Here is a 26,379-nt window from a genome sequence, read left to right as displayed (position 1 = left end):
CCTTATTTTCCCCATCTTCTGAAAGACAGAAGAGGCTCTGGGACCTGCAAGGAGGGCACACCTGAGCACAGAGCCCTGCACTTTTTCAGAGACCATCCATGCAAACATACGATAGAATTTGTGTCAGTATTCATCCACACCTGACGTTTCCTGCGATGAGAGCAAGGTTCCAAGCTGTCTCCTGTTCTTGGTAAGGAATAAGCAATTCTGATTGTCTTATCTTTAAAGCTTGTGAGCGTTAAAATCTAAATCAGAGCAGTGGTGGCTGCCCCATCCCTGGAGGGGTTTCAGGCCAGGTTGGATGGGGTTTGGAGCCCCTGAGCCAGTGGGAGGTGTCCCTGCCCAGGGCAGGGGATGGCACTGGATGAGCTTTAAGGTCCCTTCCAACCAAACCATTCCATGATTCTAAGATTATCTCAGTACCAGCCGTGCTATATAATGTCAGAAGATCTAAGTCCATCTTGGTGCCCCAGACCACAGTTTCTTCTTTAACCTCTTTTTGTGTGTGATATGTTGGTCACGTCTCTGTTCACCAGGAAACAAAACAAAGAACAGCCCTGTACCTCATGCTGCCACGTCTTGGTGTGCAACAAAAGCCCAGCTGTGACAGATGTCCTGGGGAGCATCGGTCCAGAGGGGCTCAGCCTTTCTGGATCCTAGAGATGTTGAGGAGGTCGCCTGGAGCTGTTGGTTGTGGCTGGTGGCTGCCCATGGGGAGTTTTATGCTTTTGAAATCCAAAGTCCTGACTGGAACTCGTGGAGCTCAAGGTTATCGCCCTGCATACACGCATACTCCCTCGTCAGCCAGAGCCAGCGGTCCGCGGGGGCGTTAACCGGTAAATTTATGCCGGGCTTAGATGAAGCGTGTTTACTCTCAACAGAGTGGGGAAGAGCGATAACTGTAAATCCAAATAACAGTGTGCATGGAGAGTGGAGCTGGCAATCCATTGTGCTGGCGCTGTAGGTACAATGCCCGTTGTTAGCAGGTGAGTGACACACGGGAAAAGCCAGAATGGGATTCCGTTCAGAAAGAACCACAGAAGCGGCACTTGGCAGCACAGCTCTGTGAGTGGCGTCAAAAATGTCTCGTTTGAGGCTGCGGATTTCTGCTGATAGGGGCAAACGTGGATTTTGCAACACACCTCAGATAAAATTGCAGTCCTGATGTACAGACAGTTCAAAAGTGAAAGATTGCAAGAGCAAGTTCTCAGTGGAGAATCATCCCGAAGGAATCTCGGAGACCAGCAGTCTCCCACCATCTTCCTGACAGTCTCGGGGCGTGTGACCGTGAGAAGCATCGCCAGAAGAAGGGACTGACACAGTACTGGGAGATCAGCATCAAGGGAGTCCTGCTTGTTGCCACGGGGACAGGTTTTGAGGGCATGGAGGTAATGTGCTTCCCTGGAACAACACTAGAGCAGACGAATGTGAGTGGGAGGCCGGGGCTGAGTGTTTGGATCCAGCCCCGCGCTGCTCGGTGCTCAGTACCAGTAAGCCGTGAAGCATGCTGTTACCAGAATTCCTCACACCCTTTCCGGCAATCCAATTTAGCCCCATAGGCAATGTGTCTTTCAAAACCTACCGTGTTAGCTGCTAACTCAGCAGGCTGGGAAGTGTGAGGTAATGGTTGAAAGGTGAAGGGGAATTTCTCACTTGAAGTTCCCTTTTCTGAAGGCTTCTTGCCCTGCATCCTCACCAAAATGTTCTTCATGTTTTGCTTTAAACACCGAAGGGAGGAGGTGTTCGAGCACTGTCAGAGACTGGGCCAAAACCTTCAGGGCAGTGATTCCTCCCACCTTCACTGGAGACATCTGTTATCTTATTTGAAGCCATGCCCGTCGCCCTCGGTTCCTGATTCTCCTTGCACGAAGGGCAGTGTCCGCAGGACTGGCCTGGAGCTGGCGGCTCTTCAGCCAGGTCAGAGCCCGATTGTGCTCAAGGACAGTTTTTTCGATGTGTGCTTCTGCTCTTTTGTTCTGCCAACCTTCACAGAGCTTTTGCTCCCCTTAGCAACTTAGTCTTTTCCCCCTTGGAGCTTTTGGAGGGCTATCATCAAATGGAAAGAAAATATCCCAAAGTGTGCATTCATTAATTTCAGGTAGTAGTATGTATGTGGCAATGGAGTTAAATTTCTCGTAGCATAATCATCTCTAAATTGTGGCTTCTGGCTCTGTGATGATTACTAAACTCAATTTTCATTAGTATAGAACCATGGAGTGGTTTGGGCTGGAAGAGACCTCAAAGCCCATCCATTTCCAACCTCCCACTGGGCCAGGGGGCTCAAAGCCTGTTAGCAAGACAGGTTTCGCAATGTTTTATTTTAGGCTGAGCGTATGAGGACGTAATGGCTAAGGTCAGCTCCGGAGAAAAGCTGCTGCCCCACCAGCAGGCATGCCAGAAACCCTGCAGCTGTGTTTGAAGCAGGACCCGTTTAAATCCCAGACAGCTGTGAGCATCGAGCTGGGGCTGTAGATCTGGGGTTCAGACACACTTTTATGGTTAAGACACCCTTTTAAAGCAATCCACTGTCACAGAAGAGAAATAAGCACCCTCGCGGTATCAAACAGCCCTGGCACTGCTCCCGCCTCACCTCTGTGTTTCACTGCAGCTGTGGACGCTGCCAGCACCGGCGCAGGTAAGAGCAGTTTGTGACAACCCATCTACATCTCTCCCCTTGTTAGCCTTTCGATGGGTTAAGCTTTACTTTCGGGAACTGCGGTGGTTTTGGACATCCCTTTTGCACTGTGCCATTAGCAATGCTGAGGAGTATTTGGCAATCCCATCCCTTCAGTTCCACGTTCTCCCTGCCAGCTATGACTCCTCGCATGGGATGAAAATGTCTGGGTCTGTGTTCAGTTTCAACGACTATGACTCTGGAAAGAGCAAATTGGTTGCCAGGATGAAGCAAATCCATGAGTGGGACAGTTAACTGAGCCAGGAAAAATGTTGATGGGAAGTCATGGGAGCCGGGCTGTGCGCGGGGCGTTGGCAGCGATGCGTTAGCATTGCAGTCATCGAGCACAGGAGGAGCTGGTGGGGAGGAGAGCTCTACCAGGCACGAGGGGATGTGTGTGCAGCAGAGGAAGATGAAGGGTTTGTGCCTGGGCTGGTGGCGTGAGCTCTCCCCAGGGCTTAGGACAGGGAGCAGCTTCTACCAAAGCATCTTCCCAACACAGCTCCACTCCATTTTTTCTGGATTTAGTAGATCTTGATCCTGAATCCCAGCAGAGCCACAGGGTCGAAACCCCGGCCTCAAGATGGATGTGTGCGTAAACCAAATCCGCCCTTGTTTAGGGTGCATTGCTCTCCAAAGGCAGGTGGCTTTGCCGTTGAGCTGGTTTCACCGACTGCTGGCGATTCCTGCTGTGACAGCGCAGGAGCTCTGCAAGGTTTTCAGAGATGGCCTTGATGAGACTCATTTGAGGATGGTGACAGGTACAGGGGGGGGATGACGAAAACTTTGATTTGACACCTCCTCTGTCATAGAGTCATAGAACAGTTGGAGTTGGAAGGGACCTTAAAGATCATCTGATTCCACCCCCCCTTGGGCAGGGACACCTCCCACTGGATCAGGGGCTCCAAGCCCCATCCAACCTGGCCTGGAACCCCTCCAGGGATGGGGCAACCTGGGCCAGAGCCTCCCCACCCTCATTGTGAAGAACCCACACTCATTGTGAAGAATGTCAGCGAGGAGCAGTCCCTGACAAAGGCACCTCTGCCTGCTCACAAATCAGGATCCCTCGTGGAAACTGAGAATAATACTTCGCTCATGAATGATCAGGCATTGGAGTGATCTCATCCGAGCTTTACTTTAACCTGGCTTATCCTGAGCTCTTCATGCTCATCCAAACTTTGGCTCCAGACCACGCCATGAACCCAAGCTATTTGGGGCAAATCCTGGTGACCTCTCTTGCAGCTTGCTCTCCTCAGGAGGATGAAGCGAGGATTATTGGCCCACGGATGGAGTGTCCCGAGCCAGCAAATAAAACTGTCCTCCCCATCTTGGAGCTGGTTCCTAAGTCCTAGTGTGCTTGAGGATCTTTTCATGCCCAGTCTCAGAGAGCTGTTCCCCAGCAGACAGATGGCCTGTGGGCTGCTTCGGTCTGGAGAAATAGAGTCAGCTCCAGCACTTTAAATACACTTAAAATAGGTCTCTATTTTTTCCATAACCAATCCTGCTCTCAGTTTGCGCAGCAGCTCCAGACGCGTTCCTATTCCTGTAACTCTCATGACTGGGAAACTGGGGTCAGGGTGGCTGGAGCCCCCAGGCAGAGGCGATGGCTCTGGAACCGATGGCTGGGACTGGGACAGGCTCTCGCGCTGCTGCTGCCGTTGGAAGTTTGCCCCGGTTGCAGCGAGGTGCCTGCAGACAGACACCGACCCGCAGGTGTCGCAGCCCTGTCTCAGCTCCAGGTCCCCTCTCCGCGTTGGCCGTCTGGATCTCAGCACTGTCCCGCTTCCCTGCCGGTTGCTGCTGCGAATTTGGATGCATTTTAAATCAGATTAGACTCCACTAGTTCTGCATGAAAGGCCTGAAGAGGCTACAATGCCAAATCAGGGGCTGATTTATGGAGTTTTTGTTGAGCATCAAAGCACTCGTTCTTTATTCTTCCTGCAATAAAATCACCTTCATCGCTTTGCAGCATCATTAACAAGAGAACCTCCTCAGGGTGTCACCTAATCAATAGCAGCAGCAAACTTGCTTTTGACCCCTTAGCTGTGGCACCCCAGTGTTGCTCTTCAACGTAACTGATGTGTGGGTGAGTATGAACGGTGTTTATGTGTTGTGTGACGTGGTTCTTCCAACTGAAACACAGCCAGGAGCACATGGTCACCATTGTGCACTTGATGCTATTTTGATCACCTCTGGCCCGTATTTTCCTTCACTTCCCTCTTTCAGAGTTTATTTTCTGTGTCTCTCGGCAGTGGAACCTCATCCACAGCACCTCCAGAGTGAGAGAACATCAAAGAATCATAGAATCATGGAATGGTTTGAGTTGGAAGGGATCTTAAAGCCCATCCAGTCCCACCCCCTGCCATGTGCAGGGATATCTCCCACGGGATGAGGGGCTCCAAGACCCGTCCAACCTGGCTTGGAACCCCTCCAGGGATGGGGCAGCCACCGCTGCTCTGGGCAACCTGGGCCAGGGCCTCCCCACCCTCATCAGGAAGAATTTCTTCCTAATGTCTGATTTAAATCTTCCTCCTTCCAATTTTAAGCGATTCCCCCTCGTCCTGTCACACTGGAAGCTGCTCTAAGGTCTCCTGGGAGCCTTCTCTTCTCCAGGCTGAACAACCCCAACTCTCGCAGCCTGGCCTCTTCGCAAAGGTGCTCCAGCCCCTGCTGGACCTGTTCCAACAGTTCCATCTCCTTCTTATGTTGAGGATTCCAGAACTGAACTCAGGGCTCCAGGTGGGGTCTCACAAGAGCGGAGCAGAGGGATAGAATCCCCTCCGTCACTCTGCTGAATTATGGTCTGTATGACCTTCCTGCAGCACATGAAAACAAATATTGATCACCGGCACAAAACTCACCCTCTTATTTTGGTATTTAAACTAAAAGGTATAGTATTTAAGATTTTAGTATTTTTCTTGAATTGTACAAGTATTTTGTTTGAATTGTACAAAAAATACCTCTTGGCAAGCAGCAACAGGGTAAACTTCTTTAACAGGGTGTGTTAGTGTCTGTCGTTCATGTATCTGCGTTTGCCTTGCTGATTTATTGGACTGTCTGGTTCAGAAATCTCAGTTTTGCACATCCCAAATAATGGCATCAATGACAACAGTTGACAGGAATTGTGAAAATTAAGAACCAGAACCACTACAAATGCATCCACAGCCCCATTCTGTTAATATTTAAGTGTCCTTAAATCACACCTAATTTGCGCATTCACAATTTGTTCCTTTGATGGAGTGAGATATGAAACAGCAATTGAGATCTGGCTGATTAGGATCATCAGCAATCACTTTTTTTCAGCTGATTAAACACTTCACAGCTGCCTGAGGAGGCACTGGAGGAGCTTTCATGCTCCAGAGAAGTAAAAAGAAATAGTATTTCTGGATGAACATATAGAAATGGCAAAGAATGCGTGTACAGATCTCGATACCCACCAATACCACCCAGCAGGGTGAGGACCTGAAGTATCTGCGTTACCTTTTCTTCCTAATGAAAATTAAATTGATTAAATAAATTCTGACAATATCAAAACCAAACAGATTTTTTTTATCAAAGGTCATGTATTCGGTTCTGGGAATGTAATGTTATTTTCAGGAACAAGGTTATAGAGCAGTTAAAGCATTTTCATCTGAAGATTAGGAAACCTTTCAGAAAAGCGCCGCATTTCCAGCTCAGACCTTCCCAAACACCCTCTTTTCCCTCTTCCTCTGTTCTCCGTAGGCTCACAGAGGGCTTTAGCTGTTGTTTTGTTCCAGACTGCTGCATCTCTCCCCTCTCCTTGGCTCTCTCTTGTTATCCCAGTTGCTCTGGTCTCTTCAGGATCACTAAAATATTTTTTCCACCAGACACTAAAACAATGGAACCATCACTTATTCACTCTCCTGTCACCCCAGCTGATCTTCCATTTCCTTCTGTCAACTCCTTTTTCTTGGGAATGCCTTCTTTCTTCCAGCTGGCAGCAGTGCTGGGGCACTTGTCAGCTGTTCCTCGGCTGCCGCCCGTGCTTGGCCGGGCATCGCGCTCCCACGCGGGATATCAGCCTTCCCATGCTTTGCTGACAATTATAGGAAACTGAACACCCATTCTGGAGGCCGTTAATGTGAAGAGATCTGTTGAGGTTTCCTCACAGAAAGTGCCAAGGAATGTTTTATTGGCAAACAGCTGTTAGCAACCAAAGTCCTCACCCTGTTCCAATTTAGCTATTGAAATTACCTTCTTAACTCAGATCTCTTGACTTCTGATTGCAAAATAGGACCATAGAATGGTTTGGGTCAGAAGGGACCTCAAAGCCCATCCAGTCCCACCCCTGCCATGGGCAGGGACACCTCCCACTGGATCAGGGGCTCCAAGCCCCATCCAACCTGGCCTGGAATCCCTCCAGGGATGGGGCACCACCACTGCTCTGGGCAACCTGGGCCAGGGCCTCCCCACCCTCATTCTAAAAGCTTTCTTCCATACACCTTGTCTAAATCTACCCTCTCCCAGTTTGTATCCATTAATCCTTGTCCTGTTACAGCAGGTCCTGCTAAAAAGCCTGTCCCCATCTTCCTGCAGGCTCCCTTTTAGTACTGGATGACCACTAAATAAATAAAAACATACCTTTTCTTATAACTCTTTAAAAATATTTGTTTCCTCTGTATCACAGCTGTTGTCCATCATGAAGCCTGGCATTTGCTCAACCAGACCTGTAGCTGCTGGCCAGGCGAGGCGGAGCCATCGCTGAGGTGAGGAACGCTCCTTTGCGCGGGAGGTCTCGAGGGGACAAAACCAGGGAGCAGCTTAGGGACCTTCAAACTCTGGTTCAACACTTTGAAGCTCTTGGGGAAATCCTTCTGCGTGCGTTGGCTCGTGTGGGACATCACAGAATCATTAAGGTGGGAAAGGACCTCTAAGATCACCCCATCCAACCATCATCACTGTATCATCACTATTTGTGTTTGTGCTATTGACAAAAATATGGATTATCTTTAAACTACAGCATTTGGAATAGTGTCCAATTCTGGAATCCTCAATGTAAGAAGGAGATGGAGCTGTTGGAACGAGTACAGAGGAGGGCTATAAAGATGATCCGAGGGCTGGAGCACCTCCCATATATGAGCACAGGCTGCGAGAGTTGGGGTTGTTCAGCCTGGAGAAGAGAAGGCTCAGAGGAGACCTTATAGGGACCTTCCAGTACCTGAAGGGGCTTCAAGAAAGCTGGAGAGGGGCTGTTCATTGTGGGGATGGGACGAGGGGGAACGGGTGCAAACTGGAGAGGGGCAGATTTAGACTGACATAGGGAGGAATTTCTTCACCATGGGTGTGGGGAGGCCCTGGAAGAGGGTGCCCCATCCCTGGAGGGGTTCCAGGCCAGGTTGGATGGGGCTTGGAGCCTCTGATCCAGCGGGAGGTGTCCCTGCCCGTAGCAGGGGTGGGACTGGATGGGCTTTGGGGTCCCTTCCGACCCGAACTCTTCTACGACTCTGCGATTCACTTACCCAAATTCAAGGTGCTCAATCTCTCGCCCACGTTTCTGTCTGTCAGGGCTGAGATCTTTTCAGCCGCTGAGTTTCTTTCTGCGGAGTTTGAAGTTGATGAGCATCAACGATGCGATGGAACCGCCTGAGCCCGAGCAGCCCCCGTTAACCCCCCCCGGGGCCAGGGCGGCACTGCCCCCGACCGCCGGCAGGTGGCGCCCCGCGCCCGCACAGCCCCAACAGCCCCAACGGCACCAACATCAGCCCGCACAGCACCAACATCCCGCACATCCCGAACATCCCGCACACCCCGCACATCCCGAACATCCTGCACATCCTGAACATCCCGAACATCCTGCACATCCCGCACATCCCACACACCCCGCACATCCCGAACATCCCGCACACCCCACACATCCCGAACATCCTGCACACCCCACACATCCCCCACACCCCGCACACCCCGGGGGGCAGCTGTCCTGCTTTAGGGGCGGCTGTAATTTACTGTCCTGTACATCAGTGCGTCGTGGGCTGCTGCTGTGACATCCTGCAGGAGCGCCGCCAGCGCCGCGGGGCTGTTGGGGTGACAGTTGGGCCGGATGAGCTCAGAGGTCATTCCCAGCCTTAACGGCTCTGTGATTCTAAGTCTCGTTGCGTTTGGCACTGCACAGATGCGAAGGATGGGGCTGAGTCTCAGGGATGAACGGGCGCTGTGCTTGGGGTCCACTTCCCCATGAGTTCCATCTCTACGCTAAAATGCTAAAAACTATTTGTGGGCCCTCACGCATTTTTAGGAGAACGATAATAATGTGCTACCTCACAAACTGACCCACTTCTCTCTGTCCTTGGGTGACCTCGCACAAAAGTTAAACCAGAAGAAGACCCGTTTCCCGAACCAAGTGTCTGTAGGTTTGGTGGTTCTTTTACCCATCTCTTGCCAGATCTCCCTCTGTGCAAATACTGGATCTGCTAGATGTTCATTCCCACCGCAGCTCCCCACCCCTGGGACAGAAGGGATGGCATTTGTCAGTGGATGCAGCTGGGAGCGCTGGAGCAGAGCTGCCAACGCATACCAGCCTCTCCCCACAGGGCAAGTACCGGCTTGCAAGCTTTGTCCTGTGCCTGTTGAGAATTCCTGCTTTCCACAGGGACCCCAGGCTGGCGGCTGGACCAGTTACGCTCTAGTTTTTCACTGGCACAAAATGATTTCTTTTTGCAGGTGCAGTAAAGTGGAACTGGGCAAAAATCCCCCCCTACCCCCATCCCTGGAGGGGTTCCAGGCCAGGTTGGATGGGGCTTGGAGCCCCTGAGCCAGGGGGAGGTGTCCCTGCCCATGGCAGGGGTGGGACGGGATGGGCTTTGAGGTCCCTTCCAACCCAAACCATTCCATGATTCTATGATCAATGCACTGCTGAACGGCCCCGATAATATCAATCTGTGATACAGGTGTGATGGGTTGAGCTCAAAGTATGAGTGCTAATGCTGCACTGACTGTGCTCAAAGGATGAACGCTAACACTGCACTGATTGTAACATCTTAACTTAAAAATATCTTAAAACCCTCTTTCTGTTTAGCCGTTCTGTCCACATCTGTTTCAAACTCCTGCAACTGTTCTATGGGATCTTGGCATCATCGAGGGTTTACATGTTCTGAAGGCTCTGAAGTCCGTGGTCACATCTTCCAGCCACAGGGACAACCATAAAAGCAGTCATTCCAGGTCTGTCCTGTAAACATGACCGCAGCGACCCAGAGCAGAGAGAAGGCTGATGGGTCGAGACTCTCCACTGAACATCAGTCCTTTACACCCGGATACAGAAATAGCCTGTTTTTAAAAGATAGCTAAATCTTTCCCCACGGATTTAGAAACATTCATCCATGTCTGGAAATAGTGTGTTGTAACAGAGCACCAGTGGAGGGGAGCACTTCAAAACAAACAAACAGCAAAGCAGTGACGATGGGCATGAAAACATGAAAGCAAAGTTTCTGGAAGTTTTTGTTGTTGCTGCCCTTTTAAAATGAACCAGGCTTAGATTTGTAAGAAGCTTCAAAATATTGACAGTCCAGCCTCCCTGGCTGTTCCAAGCTCTTCCACTTCCAACTGCAGTGCAATGTTTTGGTGTTAAGTGTAGTTTCTCTCTAACAAAACCCTATCTGGTTAATTGTTTTAATGGGAAACAAACTCACATTTATGGTTGGAGAGTGCCATAACCCACCCGTCACAAACACTGACTTAGACAGTGATAAATGGCTTTTTCCCTCCAGGTTCCTGGTTTTAATATCTAATGTGGATCTGAAAGTCAGTAAAATGAGAATAGAGCCTGGGATGATGCTATTCTTGAATCAATAGCCGCTTCTTGACTCAAGAATGAGTCTTGATAGGTAAGCAGAGCTGACACTCTGGTAAACGAGAGCCACCCCCAATCCATGTGAAATCCTCATTCGTGTTAATTAACTTGAAATGAAAGTGTAGGCTGTGAAACTTTATCACAACCCTAACGCAGCATCCTCACTGATCTCCTGGTGATGCTGGGGGGAAGACTGACACTAAAGCAAAGGCAGCTCCTTGACCCATTCCCATTTGTCGTTCCTTTGCCGTAGTTAGGGCTGTGGGTCTCTTGCAGTCCTGTATAACACCCAAAGAACAAGTGTGGGTCACTGTAATCGCTGGCAAATGCCGTGTGGATGTTTAATTTAGGAGGACCCAATGTCTGTGTTGTTCCCTCTAACCTGCTGAGCACCACCTGACCCTTCCTTTGCAGCGGTTCCCATCTCTTTCAGACCGGGAAGGGGTTAGTTAGCACTTACACTAATTGGCTTTTCCTGCTCAAACAAACTATTCCAATTTTAATACGAAGTGTTAAGCAAAAACAGAAATACGTGGCTGTTCCTGTCAAGCTCCCCCTCTACAAAGCGAGCTTTCCCCACTTCTGATGTAACTCGTCCTGACGCCGCCTTTTCCACTGGAAACCCACTGCTTTTTCCTTTACCCCAGCTGTCATCACAAACACCCTTGGCCGCAGGATTCCTCACTCATGCCCTCACCTTTTGAGCCGTATCCTTGACACGTACATTTTCTCTGGCGAGGCTTTTGCTCATGGGCAGTCAGGGATACTTTCTGTCTTCTTCTGGCTTGAAAATGCCCACTCAGAAAATCTTCTCCCTCAGGCTCAGGTGAGCTCCCAGTTTCTGCCTCTCCTGTTAGTGCCAGATGTGGAGCACAGGGCTCCTAGTGTTTCATCTCCCGCAGCCTGAGCTTGTTTCAGAACCCTGCAGTTCCCTGCTTCTCTCCGGTGCCAAAACGCATCACCCATTGCCCTCTGCTCTTCCTTCTGGCTGCTGGTGCTCCCCAGCCCATCTGAGATCCTCGCGCCCCGTGGCAAGTCATAAGATAGCCCTCACTCCAGCTGGTTTCCTTTGTCCTCTAACATGTAATTGTCTCCACTCTTCTCCTTGTTAATCACACAACCATCATATAAATAGAAATTATTTCTTTTGTTGAAAGAAACACAATTTAACGAGCAAGGAAGGCCAGCACATCTCTAGGCGTTACAAAGCTACAGTAGAAATGGACTGTATTTATCATTTTGATAAGGGTCTTTGATGAAATAACCTTCTGGACACGAGACTCCAGTGTTTTACCCCTCTATAAACTGTCATGCAGAAGAGTGGTCGCTGAGCTCCCCATGCTGCCGTGGTCCCCAAGGGGGTGTATGGGTAACGCTGACGCAGCAATTTCTGCAATGAAAGATTAATTCTCCTCACTTTTTCTCAGTGTCTTCTACAAGATAATTTTCATCCCTGAAGCAAAGTAAAACCAAACCAACCAGGAAAGCACATGGCTCTCACCCGTGGTCTGTGAGAAGCTTCTTTGGGCTGAAGAGCTTTGTGTCCAACAGCAAAGGGATTTTAGATGGTTTGGACCTTTGCTGGGAACTTCTAGGGTAAAGGACCATCAGACATGGAGTAAGAGATCCTTTAATTTGTGTTACACCTTCCAGGGTAAAGTCTCTCTGGGCAGACGGTCTTAGGATTTCCCAAGTATTTGTAGAAGTCTGTTCTATCACTGCCCTCCCAGTGCTTCTGAGGGTATCACAGATGGAAATGGTGGCTTAAGGCTGATCTCTCCCTGACACAGTGACATGGAATAAATTATTTATACCAATTAGTTGTTAACAAATCTTTTCTTCCTGCAGGTTAGTTACACTTCACGAATTCGACCCACTGAAAACAACTTTCTGGTGGCCCTTTCTGGGAGTAAACCCAACTGTCCAGATACCTCCAGCTCATGAAACAGTTCCACTGTGTATTTGCAGGTAAGGAAGTGAATCTGGGTGGAAAGAAGTCAAATCCATTCCAATTCAATGTTTTTTGAAATACAAATTTTAACTTTGTAATGCATTTTCCTGCTTCATCAGGAATTAACTCTGAAACAGGAAACTGTTCCAAAACGCACGTCTTTATTTAAGCTTTTGTGGAGAACCAGAGAAATTTGTTTTCTTTATTATAGTGATCGTGGTTTATAAACGTATAATTCCTTTGCTGTAGCGTCCTGTAAAAGTCCAGCTCAAAGCACTCTGTGATCCCGATAAAAGAAAGGCGCTGAACATGGAATTACCCTGAGGCCCCACATTATCTTGCTGGAACCTGAACTGCATTTTTCTGAAAGCTCCGAAAATGCGTGGGAGAGTGTAATGATCTGTGCTGATATAACACAAATAATATTCTTAGTCTTCACAGGCTGAAATTAATTGGTCCTGCGTAGCGTTTTAATGACATGACATTAAAGCAGCACACAGTTACCCTACAGGAAGAAGCTACCCTACATTTTTATGTCTCTCTTTTATGTCACTGTCTCGTTTTGCAGTCCTGGACGTGTGAAATTGGCAGTGGAACACGAAGCACGATGCTTTAATTACTCATAAATAATTAAGTAAATGTACACAGCAATGTTTACTGAAATCAATCATCCATGAGCACTCCGGGAAAAAAAAAGATATGGGAATCAGATGAGAGATCGCTGTTGAAAGCTGAGCTGAAATTCTGTTTTGATTTCACAAACAACGTTCGTGAAATGTGTTTGAGGAATATTGATTTACTCCGCTGGATGAATCTGCCCAAGGGAGGAGACGATTCCCGCGGAGGGCAAGGAATATTTGTAATAATTAAAGGCTCATCAAGAGGCTGCAAAGCAACTTATGGAGGTAGAGAAACTGCTTTTGTTCATATTTGTGAACAAGGACAGAGCAAGACAGAGGAGGCACTTAAATTACTAAACATGAGTTTAACAACTTAAGTTACTGGACAGGAGCCAGCAGTGGCCCAGGTGGCCAAGAAGGCCGGCAGCACCGGGGCTTGGATGGGCCGTGGTGTGGCCAGCAGGAGCAGGACAGCAATGTCCCCCTGCACTCGGCGCTGTGAGGCTGCACCTCGAATCCTGGATTCGGTTTTGGGCCCCTCGCTCCAAGAAGGACCTTGAGGGGCTGGAGCGCGTCCAGAGAAGGGAAATGGAGCTGGGGAAGGGGCTGGGAGAGGCTGAAGGACCTGAGGCTGTTTAGCCTGGAGAAGAGGAGGCTGAAGGGAGACCTCACTGCTCTCTGCAGCTTCTGTAAGGACTTGTGGCCAGGTGGGTTCTAGTTTCTTTTCCCAAGGAAGAAGTGATAGGATGAGGGGAATGGCTTCCAATTGTGCCAGGAGAGGTTTAGACTGGAAATCAGGACAAAACTCTTCACTGAAAGCATTATTGAGCACCGGTAGAGGCTGCTCAGAGAGGTGGCGGGGTCCCTGTCCCTGGAGAGGTTTGAAAGCCGGGCAGATGAGGTGCTCAGGGATCTGATTCAGTGGTGGACAGGGATGGTTGGACTCAATGATCTCAAAGGTATCTTCCAGCCAAATGATTCTACCATTCTCCCGTGGGCTCAGGCTGGTCCCCGTGCTGCCTCCAGGTGCTCCACACCTTTCCCCTGGCGCTGCCCCTCCAACGCCCTGCCCGGAGCAACCAGGGAAGCGCCATGGCGTTTCGGGGTGGAGGAGCTGGGGGATGCTGTGAGGATGGCAGAAACAACACAGCAGTGGCTGAGGGCCTTTTCTGACCTTTTGCCCTCTCCTTGATGGCCTGTTGCTTTAAAGCAAATTTACTTATGGTTTTGTTTGAATTCAGTTTTTCTCCTGCTGTCCCCTGAGGCATTCTTTCCTATGAGTCATGCACACCATAAAGAAATCGCCGCTTGGCTCCAAGTTCTGCTCCCATGCCTGGAATCAACATTTTTTCAGGGAGAGATAGGAAATGAGCTGAATTTGTGCGTGATTCATTATTTACTATTTTGACCCGAGCTGTGTTTTTACCACTAGCTTTAAAAGAAAAGAAAATCATACCGTGAAATCCCCAAAACACAAGGCCAAAGCTACGTACGACTCAAGCGCTAAATATGTTTTTAACGATCTTTTTACAACAGATATGATAATAATAATCCCCTGTATATTTTCACATTGTTTTTATATATTGTCATTAATGTGATTAACTTTATTCCAGAATGGTGTCTTGGTTGTTTAAAAAGGCCTTCAAGAGTACATTTTCTCTTGTGGTTCAGAAACACGGTGTTGTTTATGCCTTTGGATTCTGTAGTGTCCGTATGATGCAGCATTATAGAGTACTTTTGAAACACCAGCATAGCCTGGATGTAAAAGTCATACAGATAGATTGTCAGAGGATCGTAGAATTGTTAAGGTTGGAAAAGACCTCTAAGATCATCCAGCAGTCCTGGGTGTTAAAGCCCATCTAAGCTCAGGACCCCAAATTTGGAATAAACCAGAAATTCTAGAGGATAAAAGAGCAAATCAGACCCAAATCCAAGGCCGTAGCCCGAGAGAGAGCCCCGGCAGCCACTGCCATCCGGGACAGCTGGAGAGGCCAAAAAAGTGAGGAACACGTGGAGCCCTTCTGTTAGCAGGACTTGTGCGGGTACTTTAGTACCAACTGCAGGAGGGTCGTAAGCATTTCCAGTTGCCAGACGACCCCAGCAGTGCCACTTGCCTGAGCTCCAGCCCAAAGGGCAGACCCTAAGCGCAGCCCAACGCCTGCCACCCCAATCCTCCTGGAATCCAAGAAGGTGAAACTTCACCACTGCTGCCTGTGGCAGGGGTGTTTGCAAAGCAGCTGGAAATGTCAGTCCAGGGATTGAAGGTATCACAGACTGCCCAGAGACAGGATTTCTCGAACCATGCAACTGCTGAAGGCTTGCTGAACACCAAAGTTTTCCTCACTTTTCCTCAACATTAGGTGAGGTGTTGGAACACATTCTCTCTCCCTACAGGCTTGCCTCTCGGTATGTCAAACCACTTGTGGCCTTGCGGGGTTGATCTTCCTCCAACTGCACCACAAAGAGTGCTGATGAGCTTCTCTGAACACATGGAGGTCTTGCCCTGTGCACGGGTATGGGTCACAGCTCTGCTTGGCTGGAGACCCCACCATGGATCCCTAAATCAACAGTGACCACATGAATGCCATGGGTCCGCTCTTCGCTTAAAGGAGCGAAAAATGAAATCCAGACTAAGCTCTGAAAGCCTTGCTTGAACCCTTCGCAAGTCACTGTCTAAAATTAGCTTTAGACATTTAGGTCATTATGAAGCAGATGCTGCCACCAAATTTGTTTGGATGTAACTCTCTGCGGCACTTTTGCCAGTAGAAACAAATTAGAAAATGCTGGCTAGAGCCTCAGATCCCACTGATTTATTCATTTCAAACTGAAGCATTTGCAGAAAGTTCTTGAGTAGCGCATCTCCATCCTTGGCAGATATTTAAAAAAAAGGCAATGATTTTAATTTTTACTGCAGGAAATGGAACACATCTGGGATCAAGAAGTCTCTTTCCTGGTGGGCATCACTTCAGGTGGGAGGGGAGGAGGAGGAAGGGGAGATGAGGGAATGAATTTTCCAGAAAAGGCCACAATATGTTTTAAAAATATGTATAAACCAGAATATTGTACAGAATTATTTCTCTTGGCTGAAGAGAACATTGTCCATTTTGTTCTCCCAGGTCAGACTCTGGATTTGAAGATCATAGAATCATGGAACAGTTTGGGTTGGAAGGGGCCTCAAGGCCTATCCAGTTCCACCCCCTGCCATGGGCAGGGACACCTCCCACTGGATCAGGGGCTCCAAGCCCCATCCAACCTGGCCTTGAAGATGAGTTTTTACAGTGCTGCTGACATTTCTGGTTTGACCATTGCAACCATGTAGTGATGAGACTGTGTGGCAGAGATCGCCTTTCTCTGCTCCATGCGAGCCAATGGAGGAAGGCAGAAGCTATCTATGAACTCTTCTCCCCCAAAAGCCACCCAACACGTCCATAGTGTTGCCACTTTGCAACTTTTTCACAAGTCCCGTAATGTTTGGTGGGAGGGAAGAATGGGTTTAGAAGCCTCACGCCCTGAAAGCAGAAAAGTTGACAGGTACCACCTAAAAATATTCTGAATTACAGGAACGTTAGAGTTAAAGAAGCAGAGTCCCTAAACTATAGTTGACACAAAAAAAAAAAAAAACAGCATTTGAAGCCATCCCACCATTTCTGGAGTCTGATTAATGACTCTGAACGGCATCGTGTACGACCGGCACACAAACAGCATCTAACATTTTCCTATTTGTGCTTGGCTGCCACTACTTTAAACAATTACTTCAGAAGGCTTTGACATCCAACCAGGCATATGCTGTGCTGCCTGTGGTGAGGAGGCCGGCGGCCTGTTGACCGTCACCAGACACGTCAGGGATGATTTCTTAATTACCAGATAAGTTGAGGCTGTTCTAGCCACAAACATGTCCTGAGGCTTCCCTCCCACTCTTCGTCACGGGCAGAGGTGAGGAGGTCTCTGCTCCCATTCAAAGGGACTGTCATAGGATCGTAGAACCATAGAACCATTGAGATTGGAAAAGACCTCCCAGCTCATCCAATCCAACCATCAGCCCAACCCACCATGCCTAGTAAACCGTGTCGTTAAGTGACATGTCTACAGGTTTTTTGAACCCTCCAGCAATGGAGACCCCACCACTGTCCTGGGCAGCCTCTGCCAGGGCTTCACTACTCTTCCAGTGAAGGAATTTTTCCTCATATCCAATCCAAACCTCCCCTGGTGAAACTTGGGGCCGTGTCCTCTTGTCCTGTCACACGTTACTTGGGAGAAGAGACCAAAGCTTTCCTCAGCTCAATTTACTCTAGTGGTTAGGGTTCTTTGACTTAAAAGCAGGCCCATTTTTAGCTTTCTCCATCTCAAACAAGTGGTTTCAGGAAGATGTAGCAGATCTTACAAACCAAAACGCCAACCAAAACCCAGCGTAGGGCTGCAGCGACTGAAGCTCTCACAAGCTCCTGCACAGGAAATGAGACCTCAGTGCCATTTCTGTCTCATTTCTGAAGGAGCCCGTCCTCGTTCCTCTTCCTTTTGAGAACACAAACAATGTGTAGAACGGTATATACGTTGCTGCTGCGAGCTGGGGTTTTGCTCATTGTTAATGCAATGAGAAATACAGATCTTTCACACAGTTTTCTTTGTAAAGCCAACAGTTGGCTACAAACAAATGCTGCGTAAAGCGCAGGATGTACTTTACAGGGAAGAATGCTACTGGACTGGCAAAGTCAGCTCCACGAAAACAATGACATGACATGATGAAAACTTCCTACGCAATCTTAGTCCAGGACCCTCTGGCATAGGCATTATAATAAAGCATTGTAAGAAATAATTGAATAATTTTTTGTTATCACATCCCCGTTGCAGAGTGGAAAAGCATTCAAAGATGGGGTGTCTGCGTGTTCTGCCTCCCTGTTGTCGGATGCACCTTGAAATGTAAAGACTTTTTTGAAATCATGATACTCAATCTTACTGTCAGATTTATGACGGTTCTCATCTCAGTCTTAGTGAACATGGCAGATGTTTATTAATAATGTACTTTCATGCCGATGTGAGATGTGAAGATTCACCTCCTCTGAATTACTCACTTCAGGGACAAGGATGGAGGGAAATGAACATCAGAATTGTTCCACCACCTCCCCTGCTCAGCTGCTGCCTTGGACTTGGGGTTCTTTCAGAGCACTGAGAGGTACGTGATGTTTGCTTATTTGATGTGTCACTTTAGCCGACCCCAGTCACAACAAGATAGCAACAGCTCTGGAGAAACAAATCAGAGATCTCCAGAAAATAAACCAGGAATAACTGGTGGCCATGTCAGGATCTGATTATGGCACCAGGTGTTACCAGTGACTCTGCTACTTTTCCTAAACAAGCCTGAATCACAGCTAGAACAGGTCCATCCTCTGCAGGGAAACCGGCCGGTGTCATACAGGGAGAGGAAAAAGTAGTATTGCGGAACTGCTGTTTATTGGGCTGATTTGTGCGAGGCTGATCTAAGGTTGAACAAGTGTCCTGTGGGCTATTCTTAACTCATGTCCATGTTTTAGTGTGCTTTTGTGTATCACTTCCCTTATGTCGAGAGGGGACAACCCCACGAGGAGAGGCGATGCTTTCCAGAGGGCCTGGATCCTCGTCAGCACATCTGTCACAGGTGCAAGAGTGCACAGTCTGGGCTGAAAATCAGAAGTATGGGAAAGACTGCTCAAAAGCAGAGCTATTCCAGAGGATTTCATGCTGAGGAGACAGGATGGATTTGTGTTTGGACATGAGACCTGGAGTGAGGCTTAGCAGCGTGGTTCGGAGGGGCTGGTGCAGAAGAAAAGAGAAAGAGGATCTGGGGCTTTTCCAGTTGCAATATTTTAAAAGGTCATAATGAAAACTTCATAGATTCATAGGATAGTTTGAGTTGGAAGTGACCTTAAAGATCGTCTAATTCCAACCCCCCTGCCACGGGCAGGGACACCTCCCACTGGCTCAGAGGCTCCATCCAACCTGGCCTGGAACCCCTCCAGGGATGGGGCACCACCACTGCTCTGGGCACCCTGGGCCAGGGCCTCCCCACCTTCATTCGCTGGATACTCACCTGGGTTTCCACCAGGACTCGCTGGATGAGCTCGCCTGCATAATGAAATTAATTTGTGCCTTGGAATTGTTGACCGCTCAGGAGGCTGAATTTCAGAGCATTTCTTGTTTTGCTTTGGCTGAGATTTTCCAGCAGCTTTCAGGTGTGGCGCAGTGTTTGTGTTACAATAAACAGCAGCCAAGGCAGAGACACCGTGCACCTCCGAGAGAAAAGGTGCTACAGAGCATCAATGCTTATTTACCCTGGAAAGGAGTAATCCAAACAACCTGTTTTCTTCCAGAGTTGGGATGAACTTGCTGCTTAACTCCTTTGTGACCAAAGGCTGCTGAATTCCCAGGCAGCAACGTGGCTGAGACAAATCGCCATTTCCTCTTCAGAAAATGGAAGGGGTATGCAATTGTTCTTTTTGTTTTTCTGGTGGGAAAAACAACTTCTGAGTTCCTTTACCGCTTTCTGAGCTGAGTTCGGATGGGGCCCGGCCAGCCATGCCTTTTCACGGTGTGGAGGAGGAGATACGATTGAGTTTCAGCTCATTTCTCACTTGTGATGACCCCTCTGCAAAACAGTACCTGTGTTTCCAGGACCTGCAAATGCACAGCTGCTCAGAGAAGAGAATCATAGAACGGTTTGGTTTGGAAGGGACCTTAAAGATCATCCGGTTCCAACTCCGCTGCTGTGGGCAGGAATACATAAATGGTTAATCTTCCATTTCTTTCAGAAGCTGTGGCAGTGCTCAGGCAACCCATAAATAGAGGTAGAGAGGAAGAGATTTAGGGGTAGAGACAGAGAGACAGATACAGATATAGAGGCAGAGAGAGAGGTAGTGATAGAGATAGAGATGATAGAGATTCTTTGCAATCAGATCATTTACATAACTTTAAATTGCATCAGTAAAAGGCAGCTTATGGAAAATCCTGGTAGAAAACACAGGGGCAGTTGCATTAGAAACAGAGACGCTTTTCCCTTTTGCGGATGTTGATTTGCTCCACTCACAACTATTCAGGGAAATAGCAGGGAAAATACACTTTGTTTTTTGCTGGGTGCCGTGTAAGCCCCATGGGCTGGGAGCTTCGGCCTTACTGTGATCTCTGCCACGTTCTGCCAGCTGAGAGATTCTTTCTCTTGAATCCTGTGGCTCCTATTAATAATCATTCCCCAAAAGTTCAGCTATGTACAATCCATAGCTTTTTGTGCAGTCCATGACACCACCGGCACTTATCACCGCAAACCAGTCCTGAAGAGGCTTTCACAGATCTCGGCCAGATTTGGTGCCAGCAGATGAAAAATAGAACTATTACTGGAAAACAATTTTTTCCTTCCTAGAGCCGATTGTTTTAATTATTCACTGCTTTGTTTCCTACTAGAAACCAGCTGCTCCTTCTTGCCCTGCCTGTAATTGTGTTTATTTGTTAATGCCAGAGATAGAAAGAGAGGCTCCTGCTGTAAGACTGGAAACAACTTTAAATCCCCTTCCGTCCTGGTGTGCGTCTGGCACGGCGTCCTTCCCCGAACAGAGGCTCTCTGGGTTTGTAAACCCGTACATTCTCCACCAACAAATCCAAGTGAATCAGCCACAGGCTTGGGAAAGAGTGTTGATGACGACAGGAGGTTCAAGTACGAGTGTTATCTGTAGTACAGCTTTTTTTCCTTTTTCCATCCCCGGCTGCTATGATTCATTCACACGAACAGCAAAATCTCAAATGTACCTTTCAGTTAATGAAGGAAACAAAGGTCTGGTTTAACAAGGGTGATCCACACAGTTTAGTTTTAACTTTTAATTTTCTTTCTGCCCACAAAAAAAGGCAAAAGAAACAAGGAAAAGGCATTGCCGCGGTAAGAACGGGATGCCCGGTATCCCGGTGCATGTGCCTGTGCCAGATGCTGCTCCGTCCAGCACCACGGGAAAAGGCAGCTGCAGCCTGGATTTAGAAGCACACAACACTTTTTGTGCTGTTTCAGGGATTCAGATTCTGGTTTGTCACAAAACAGGGACTTTAGATGCCGGGCTGGAAAGCCAAGCGGCTACAGAGGCTCCCGGTGCAGCGGGGCTGAGCCGGGGCAGGGCCCGTGCGTCTGAGGCTCATGTGGGGCAGGAACACAGCCTGGAATTACCCTTCCCAGCCAGTCTGTCGGTGCATTTGTCATTACCTTGCAATCTTTTTACTTGCATGGGGGAAGACTCCACCTCCCAGCGTTGGGTCTATCACTAACTTCACTCAGGGCATCAACAAAGGTGGTTTTTACACATTCAAATTGCTGTGACTTCTAAAAAATTGACTTACTTAAAAATTGCTTCTTTTCTTCCCTTCCTCTTCTTCCTGCAATATCACCGGGCTGAGGTGAGCAGCCCACACAACTTACTAACCCTTTCAGCGACAGATTGGTAACTCACTATCTCTGTACCCAGGGAAGACTCACCACAAAGATGGTGCGGTTCTCAGTCAGCTTTCATAGAATCATAGATGGTTTGGGTTGGGAGGGACCTCAAAGCCCATCCAGTCCCACCCCCTGCCATGGGCAGGGACACCTCCCACTGGCTCAGGGGCTCCAAGCCCCATCCAACCTGGCCTGGAACCCCTCCAGGGATGGGGCACCACCACTGCTCTGGGCAACCTCAGAGTCCCCACTCTCACAGCAAAATCTTTCTCCGTAAGACGTTATCTCAATCTCCCCTCTTTCAGCTGAGAGCCATTCCCCCTCGTCCTATTGCTAGGCTACCTAAGAGAGTGTAGGTACGAGAAGGCGGCACTTTCTTGTGGTCTCCAGCTTCCCTCAGTCCTTGTCTCCAGAAGAACTTGCTCTCAGTTCTAGAGCATTTCTAAATGTACTCATAACTCTTCGATGCTCCTTCGAGGACTGATACACCTTGAGCTGACAGTAGTACAGATAATTTCTGACCTTAAAATTAAAGGTTTAGGAAAGGCAGAGACAGACAGAATGAATAAAGTCTTAAAAACTTTCCAAGCCGTTTGCCAGGTCATTTTTCAGCAGCAGGAGGCGGGCAGCAGGGACCTGTGCTGGGAAACGCTCCGTGCACCAGCGTGGCCTTGGTATTTGTAGGCTAATTTCTGTTTTGAGTACAACTCTTGACTCATGGAAAAATAATCTAAGTGTTTTGGGCTGGTCCCCTACTTGATCTTCCTTGAATTAATGCCTGTCTGTTTCCAAATAAGCGTGGAGAAGCTTTTATGATAATGTTTGTACCCTCCTGCTTTGCTACCGAAGGCGCTGGAAGTCGGTTCCCAGCAGCCATTCACCGTGTGGGCGGGTGGGCTTTTCCAGGGAGCCAAATCCGGCCACCAGGCTCCCGCTGCCACTCCAGCACTGCTGTCTCCAAAGGTAAAGTGGCGATTCAGGTTAAAAATTAATGGTAGGACGCGAAATCAAAGCATCTGGCTGAAGCGAGAGCGCTACACCAGTTGCGTAGGGCAAATGGCAAACCCCCCTCTGCCAGTCCTGTGCCGGGAGGCACATCCACCAAACAACAGCTAAGCCGCTAAATTTAGTCCGGAGAGGAAATTAGCTCGAGGTTAAGTAAAGTTTTCTGCTACTTTGTTTTGTTTTTAGATTACCCAAGAGATGTTCCTTCCTGGAAAGGGAAATAGGACAGAGATACAGAGCTGTTTTTCAATCCCTTCGTTTACATGGACTCGGTTCAAGTACGTTTTATTGTGTGTTTGTGATTTAAACCTGATCGGCTCTCGTTTTCAGATGGGAAGGTTTGAAGTGGCAGTGCCCGGTCTGGTGCAGCCCAGCTCCTCGTGGCTCCTCTCTCCTGGGCAGGGGGCACCTTCCGCCCAAACTCTCCCCTACTCCAACACAGGTGGGCAATGTAAAACGTTGTTTGAAAGAATTCCTTTGCACCTAACAGTTTGGATTGGTATTTATTACAAAACTACATTCCAGAACAGATGAAACATGACGAGCTCTGCTATGTAATATCTAAGCCAGAGGAGACAGAGCTCCTCAATCCAGCAGCTCCAGACAAAGCTCAGTCAAACCTAACACACAGACTTTAAGGATTCACGTTTTATCATCTCCCATAACATCTTTACTTGGCCATCGTTTTGCTTAGAGAGGTTCTTAAGCCTAAATCCTGGAGGCAGGCAGCCGTGACTGGCTGTGTGTCTGCTTGCATACATCAAACCAGGTATTTAATTTCTGATCTTTCTCATTAAAGACACCGGTTTTCTTTGCACATGTGTAATTTGTTCCTACTTGTTGTCTTTTGCAATAATAAGAGTAAAAGTAACTGTAGGAAAGCACACGCTTACAGGTTTATTTACTGATCCAGGATACAAATCTGGTTGCTTAAGCAAACACAAACTGCTTAAACAGTTGTTTGAGCAGACACGAAGGATGAGGTATGCTGGAAAGGAGGCTAAAAGTGCTCTGCGAGGTGGGAGCTTGGTGGGGTTTCTTGTGTTTAACAGGCCTATACCATTGCTTCTTATGACTGCTGGGGGGTGATGGGCAAGGAAAAGGGCCCTCAGCGCTTGTGTCATGCGGGGTTTGTGGCCAAGTGTGTTCCCTGCACTGCTGGGGAGCCCGCGCGGGGGTCCGCTACTCTTCAGCCTCCTGCAGCCCAGCGGTGGCAAAACCAGTGTGCACGGGGGAAACCAGTCCTGGCCAGGGCTGTCCCAGTCCCCTCTGCTGGGAGCACGGCTGGGAGGGGATCTGCAGGGGGAAACTGAGGAGGAACTGCTCGGGGTGGCACTGAGCGCTCGCGGGCTTCAGAGCCACAAGCCAGGTCCAAGAGCTCCGCAGCGAATCCTCCCTTTGAAGGCTGCCGTCTGCTTCCACCAGAGTTATCCTTTCAGAGGAAGCGATAGGAAGGCACATTTTGAGAGCAGGGAATATCCCTGTCTTAACAACGCATGTGTTGGAACTCAGGGCGTCGGGGTGGCATCGAGCTGGGCGGGTGGCTGGAGAACCAAACTCAGTCTGGCAGCTGGAGGGATGGCCGGAGAGGGACTTCTTCCCAGAGCCTTGGCTGGAGGGGTCCTGGCCAAGCGTGGGGCCAAGCATCGCCCTGCCCTGGCGTGGAGGAATCCTTTGCAGAACAGAAAGAGAAAATCTTGGAGGTTACTCCTTGAAACTCAGATTATTGCTTTTTGTATTGAATCCTCACCAAGTGCCTTCAAGTCCTGGCCAGATGTTGGCCAGATGTGGTGTCAGGAAGGACCTCTGAACTGCAAAGCTTTTGCTTTCCTGTTGCAGGTAGGGAGTAGCTTTGGTGATACACCCCGAGATATTGGGTGCTCTGTGAAGGGGGATGAAAAGTGGAGGAGGACAGAAAGGTATTTTCAGCTTAGCGGACAGGCTACTGTTATCCTTACATGCACTTCATGAATAATTTTTTGCCTTTCTGGAGGTTTCTGAAGGTTGCATTATTCAAAACATTCAGCTATTCCTTCTGAGGCCGAGTGTGCTCACTGGCATCTTATGCAACGCTCACTCTATTTAATTATTAATATTTTTCAAGTATCTATGAGTTTTTTCCACTCTGTACGACACTCAAAAGTTCGCCCCTCAGAATTACAAGCAAAAAGATGGATCTGAGAGTCTTCTTGGCCATGACACCTTTTGCTCAGGACCTTTGCCACACAGTCCGGTTCCATCACAGCCCTCACCCCCCGGGCCCAATGAGGCAATCGGAGGATGCTGCTTTTAGACAGGAAAGGAAAGAAACTAAGCAGAAAATGGTTACTGGAATTAAACACCGAATCAGAATTGCATTATGGATTTCTTTAGCATGATCTGACTTAGCAAAAAGTCTGTCCTATAGCTCCTGATCCTCCATCTCCTTGGATCTACGCCGCTCCTCTGTGCCAGTGCAAAACGACACCACTGAATCATTTTCTTTGTAACATACGTGAAGCAGAGAAAGAGAAACAATATGGTGCAAGGCTGGAGATGTAGCCTGTTTTCCAGAAGGTGCCAGCGTGTCCCATGTGTAATGTGCGTATTTCTGGAAAATTATGAATCACATACTTCTTTCCTGTAAAAACGACAGCTGTTTTCTAGGATGTTGAATCTGTGAGTCTTTCCAAATAACAAAACAAATTAAGCAAGAGCAGCTAAACTGGTAGGGAGAATACTTTGATGAATGGGAAGCAGAGCAGATCACATCCCAGTTTGGAGATCACCTGTGATGGGGAAGGGAGGAGGGGCTGGCTATCCGTGCGGATCACACGGTCCATGCACGGAGCTGAGGCATGGCCACAAACATGACTTCCCTTACCAGACACCGGTTTGCTCTGGTGGTGCCTAAAACGGGATTTTACTAAATATGCCAAGGGCTTCTTTAATACACAATATAACTAACACATCTGGCTGTTGACCTTCCTCCTGTTGCATCAGATTAGGGCTGCGCTAGATTGTCTACATCAAATCAGGTGAGAGATTTTTCCATCCAGCCCCATACTGGCAAGGCCCTTCCAGCAAACGCTCTCCATCCCCCCTGAGCTTCAGGATGCCAAACGCCAGCAGTCCCAAGGAACACGTGCTGTACAGACAGGAACAAACTCATGTTTACTTGTAAAAGCTTTCATGGCCTTTGCCATCCTCCAAAACCATGTGTGTTAGATTCTCTGTGATGTTTGCCCTTATGATTGAGATTATCTGGTACCAGTGGTTTAGTTCTTTAACAATCTTTTAGGTGCAAAACGCCACAAAGAAATAATTATCATTTATGAACCCTTCTTTCAGGTAGAAGAAATAAAACATGAGGCTTCTTAAGAAGAAACTCTTCACAAGGACGGTGGGGAGGCCCTGGCCCAGGGTGGATTTCCGTTTCACTACCACGTCCACCCAGCAGTGGTGGCTGCCCCATCCCTGGAGGGGTTCCAGGCCAGATTGGATGGGGCTTGGAGCCCCTGATCCAGTGGGAGGTGTCCCTGCCCATGGCAGGGGTGGGACTGGATGGGCTTTAAGCTCCCTTCCAACCCAAACTATTCCATGATTCTATGAAATATTGTACAGCTTTTATGCTGGAGTAAGAATTCTCATTTCTGCCTGTTTGTGAAATTCCCTGCATTAAAGTCGTAAGTTGATGTTGAGAAGAAAGGCAAACAATTACAGCATTGGTCTCTGTGGTACAAGTATGTTCATGCTTGTTCTGCCTTCTGACTGCAAAGACAATATTTACACAAGCATACAAATTGCATCACGTCTTGAAATAATGCTAGAACTGCAAATATGAAAAATGGGATGAGATTTTGTGGGTATTTAAAACACTTGACGGCCAGGAATTGCCAAGGCATG

General features: G+C 48.4%; 1 long non-coding RNA gene across 1 annotated transcript; it reads left to right on the top strand.

The window, feature by feature from the left end:
- The first annotated feature begins 9,540 nt into the window (after positions 1-9,540).
- On the top strand, positions 9,541-23,246 carry LOC128852744 (uncharacterized). The gene is made up of 5 exons (XR_008450777.1): positions 9,541-10,512; positions 12,327-12,446; positions 18,124-18,219; positions 19,394-19,502; positions 22,825-23,246. It is a non-coding gene; the product is annotated as an uncharacterized LOC128852744 (long non-coding RNA).
- Positions 23,247-26,379: the final 3,133 nt, after the last annotated feature.

This window comes from Cuculus canorus, chromosome 7, assembly GCF_017976375.1.
Source record: "Cuculus canorus isolate bCucCan1 chromosome 7, bCucCan1.pri, whole genome shotgun sequence".
Lineage (NCBI taxonomy): Eukaryota > Metazoa > Chordata > Aves > Cuculiformes > Cuculidae > Cuculus > Cuculus canorus.
The sequence above is the reverse complement of the archived record's forward strand: the minus strand, read 5'-3'. Positions and strand labels throughout refer to the sequence as shown.